Here is a 4,746-nt window from a genome sequence, read left to right on the forward strand (position 1 = left end):
CTCTGCCCACGCCCCGCCCCCCCTTCTTCCCCCCCCAAAAAAAAAAAAAAAAAAAAAAAATCACAAATTTGAATAAGCAACAGGCAGATTGAAGGAGGAGCAGATGGTGATTGTGCAAACCATGGAGCTTCTTATGTTCTTTGGGTCAAGTCTAAATGTTTCTCTGATGCTGTGCTTGAGTCAAACACACATTCCCAGGCTTACAAGGGGATGAAGTTCCCTGGCCTGCGCTAAGCAGTGGGCAGTTCAGATTCTGCCATCTGTTGCTTTCCCACTGGGAATCCACAAGAAGAAAAGCTTCCCAGAGAAAGCAGGCACATGCCATGGGTGGCAATAGCCCCAAGCACATGCTTTGCTTAGAAAAAAAGCAAGTCTTGCACTGGCTGGAGGGGCAACAAGTCCTGACAAGTGTCTCCTCCCAAGCCAGGTCCCTCAGCCTGGGTCACTTCTGAGAGAGTCAAAGACCGGCAGCAGCAGCAGGATGCAAGCGGCAATGCCAGGACAGCAGAAACGCTGCCTCGTGCCATACCGAATGGCACAACCTTGGCGTTCCTTTCACAGAGCAATTCAGGCCAAGCCAGATCATTTAACGAGTGTGCCTGAAAACCCCAGAACAGGAAGAACGACACTCAAATAACCTGAACCTGCAACAGGAAATGGGCTGTGAGTGCTAAACTGTAATATCTCCTGTAAGAACGCCCTCTACTCTCCAATTTAGTTTTAATGCAGCTTATGATGAAGGAGCTCTATTAAGTATATTTAATATAAAGCTTGCTGTGAGCCAGAGGAAAGGAAAAGGATGGCAGCTCAGACAAGGAGAAATGGCCTCTAAAAACCTAAATCTTTTGTGCCTTACAGCATTCTAATAATGAGCTAATGAGACAGTTAGGGCAAAAATAAGTTAATATAGTAAAACTATAATTTTCTATTTCAGGCAAGGGGGTAGAAACGTTGAACTTCTGTTCAGAGTAAAGGAGATCATCAGTGTTTCTACTCCAAGTTCCCAAAGCATTTTGCATATAGAAGCACCATGATAGCAATGGGTGCAAATGCAGATGTCCCTAACTACAGCAATACATTTGCAATTTGCATTTAGGGCTTAATCAAAGCAGAGGGCAGTGACAACACCTGGCACTCATGAGAAGTTCTTCTTATGCAGGCACAAAAAGCAGGATACCACCATCACCATTTCACTGGCGGGAGGAGATTGCTCAGCAGGTTGCCTCGTTTCTAGTCCAGAGCCATCAACACAGAGAACTAAAATCTCTGCATTTGGGGTCTTGAAAGCCAGTGAAGGTGATCTGAATTCACAGGGGAACCTGGGAGTGTGCTTTTTAAGAAAAGAGAACCCAGCAGAAGAAAGCAGAGCATCGCTGTGACCCAGCACACACATTAGTTACTGTAAGAGTGCGAAAGAAGCTCGTGTGAACCACAGCAGGATGTAGAAACCAGAAGGTGAGAGCACCCTGCAATTACACCAACATTTTCCTTCTGGGTAACAGCCCAGTGGGACGGTGAGTCTGCTGTCCAAGTGAAAACCTGGGAAGCCTACTCCCTGAAGGAGAGAGGACTGCAAGTTTTTCTTTTTCTACAGAGGGGGCCTTGGCAGGCAGGACACTTTACCAGCTCCTTCACCAGCATGCAAACAGCCCAAATGGTGACCCAGCCAGTCAAGACACAAGCTGACACAGCTCCTTCTGTCCCCTCTGGTAGCACATAGGGCCTGCACAGCATTTGGTACAGCTGGTACAACAGCGCTCATCAGTGCAACACAAAGACCCTGGAGGAACATGCTCTGCTATCCCTGCAAACCCAAGAAGTGGGAAATGCAATGTTTTTTTAAATCTAGGACAGACATCTCTACATGGAGCTTAGCCCACCGCACCTCAGGCAAACAATACACGATGCAGGAGCTGCAGGATGGGCAAGCCCTGGTCTCCTTTGTCCCAGGAAGGCAGGAAGCCTCGGGCACAGGTACACACACAGGACACAGCGGGCAGAACAGGGACTGCTGCGGCCATGGGGTTTGCACCCTGATCAGCGCCATGGCTTGAGGAGGGCAGATTGTCCATCCCCTGCTGCACACTGGGTAGGTGGGGCACACGTAGCTTCCCCGTGCAAACTGCTGGGGAAGAAGCAACCCTTTCTTACAGTCATTCTCTGAACAGACCTCACAACATCTGTAATTTAATTTGCAGCACTGAAGAGACCTATTATCTTCAGGCAAACTACAATTTAGGCACACCATAAAACCAATCAGACACAGCAAGGATTGCTGTAAGAAAAGGCTGGTCACCCTCTGGTTTCTCACTACCCCAAAGCAAGTCCAGTTATAGAAAGAGTTAATGATATAATACACCTAGCTCTGATGTATTAATACTAAGTATAACATTTATTCTACGCATACATATTCACTTTCAAATTGGTGCTTCTAATAGAGTTTGGTCTCCTTATGGTAGTACTGAAATTGTTTTGAAATCAGCTCTAAAATAGCTGCAGCAAGATGATCTCCCCTGTATTAACTTAGTATCTCTGCTCCCCCCAGGTTAGTAGAATGCCCCATCCAAACCGACCGTGGTTCACGTTCTGTTCTGCACATGGGCACGCAGGTTAGTTTTAGCATCCATGCATCAAAACAAATCGATGTTGCTGACTGTTATTGATGGTAGTTTCATTGATCACAAGAGTGGCCTGACAGCAAACTTCTTGCTTGATTTTAAATTAATAAATCTGTAACAGCACTTCAAGAATAAAACTCCTGTTTATTAACAGGAGTTTCCTCTTTCCAAGGAGACAGTTTTGCTCCCACTGGTCCCATCAGCACATAAGGTGAAAACTGGCCCCCACAGCAGCCTGAGTTTGGGTGGAGCTGGAATTTCATCAGTGAGAGGGTCAGCCTGCCCCTTCCAGTCTCTTGCAGGCAACCTAAATTTAAGTAACATTGATCATCCCTTGCTCTGAGTGCTTGACAGATGGGAGTAAAGATCTGTATCTGCATTACCCCAGATCAGGACCTGGTGGCCCAGCGTGTGGCTCACGAGAGAGCAGCCACACCATGGTTCACCAGCTGCAACTGTCCCCAGCCCACTGTACTCAAACTGGCCCAGCCAAACACAACTAAAATCCACACTAAATATTAACATCCTTCAGGCTCCTGTCCTTCTGCCTCCCCTGACACCTAAACGACCCTAAAGCAAAGTGGGGGAGGACACAGGGGAGAAGAGCTACTTTAGTAATAGACTCCTTCAAACCAATTTAACGGCCATGGCAAGTGCAGAGACCTCAATGCCTTTTGTAACCCTGATAATATTCCTATGAGAGTTGCATCAAGCCATCATTATAGCTACAGGATGAGACAGTCAGAAGCAGATGTGTATTTTACCTAGCACATTCAAGTGCAGCTTGTAAATGGGACCGAACAGAGAATCACTGGGCCCTGGTGCAACACATGTTACTGCTTAAATGTCTCCCTCCTCTTTCTCCTTCTCTGAATATACAAGTGCTAAAACAAGCTCCTAAACAGAGAAAACATTAGGACTTTCTGACCAAAGGACAGGGTCACAGCTGAAGGAATCGTAACAAACGCTTGCAGTCCCCCCAGAGTTTGCTTCACCGAGCCATGAGTCCCCCATACAGAGATGCTTAGAAAGGCTTTTCCCTGCAAAGCCATATTTTGCTCTACCACTTACTGCTTGCCACACAGTAGCTGTTCTCATTCTGCAGTCCCCTTCCTTCTCAGCAGCCCAGGCTGGGCTGTGCCAGAGGAAAACTGCTACCTTTAGCTTTCCATGGTGACGCCAGCGTTACTGGCTCAATCCCCCAGCAGCCGAAAGGCAGGGGAGCAGGTTCTCCTGGGCTACAATGCTTAATGAAGAGAAAGGCACCTGCAAATGCAACCACCCTGGGAGGACGTCATTGCCATTGCTCTCACGCAGCACATGCCCACACATTCACTTTGTCCCAGCCCTCCACCATAGCTCTGGCATGCTGAAAACCACTGGCAAGGAGAAAGAGCAAGCACTCTTCAGCTTCGTTATTTGCATTCATCTGCTTTTCCATAACACAGAGATTTCCAATTACATTATTTACAGCAATCTGTTGTCAACTCCCACATTCAGCACTTGAGGATGAAGAAAATTAAAAGGCAGTGAAATTGCTATTCGGGGCTTTGTTTCCGGAATAGCAAAATCTATGGCACCTCTGACCCCAACGTTTCTCAAGCTGCAATGGCTGCCAGCCTTCAATGATTTATCATTCCCCTCTCAATCAGGCCTCTTTTTTTCCCATGGCTCTATTCTAGAGGACACTATTTTGAGTCTAACCACTTGCTACTACCCCCCAAAATAATATGGCAGGCTATTGATGAGTTCTTTGAATTGCAAACAGGTGCACATTGCTTCAATTCAATCCAGAGTCACCCAAAATAAACACTCCCGTCCATCAGCATGGTATTTTGCCAAGAAATCATCATGCCAGGCAGGAATAACCCTGAGCTATGTTGGTTTATAATGTTCAAAATGGTATGAGTGTATATGTGAAAAGGGAAGCCCTGGGGGCAAAAGGGGAGGAGACAACTCTGTTCTTCCAGCACAGTAATCTTCTTCCTCTGCATGGTTTATTGTGATAAACCAAGAAATGCAGCCAGCCATGAAAATGCCATTTAGCGAAGGAGAAGAAATTAAAGGGAAAGTGAAGCAGAGGGGGCAAATTAAAACTTTAACAGGTCCCTGATAGCTGACACACTCT

At 46.6% G+C, this 4,746-nt stretch overlaps 1 protein-coding gene across 4 annotated transcripts in view; it reads right to left on the reverse strand.

Moving 5' to 3' along the window:
- The window catches only part of RPH3AL (rabphilin 3A like (without C2 domains)), a 40,660-nt gene that overhangs the window by 15,605 nt on the left and 20,309 nt on the right, over positions 1–4,746 (reverse strand). The gene's annotated exons all lie outside the window — the stretch shown is intronic.

This window comes from Egretta garzetta, unplaced genomic scaffold, assembly GCF_000687185.1.
Source record: "Egretta garzetta isolate BGI_Z169 unplaced genomic scaffold, ASM68718v1 scaffold112, whole genome shotgun sequence".
NCBI lineage: Eukaryota > Metazoa > Chordata > Aves > Pelecaniformes > Ardeidae > Egretta > Egretta garzetta.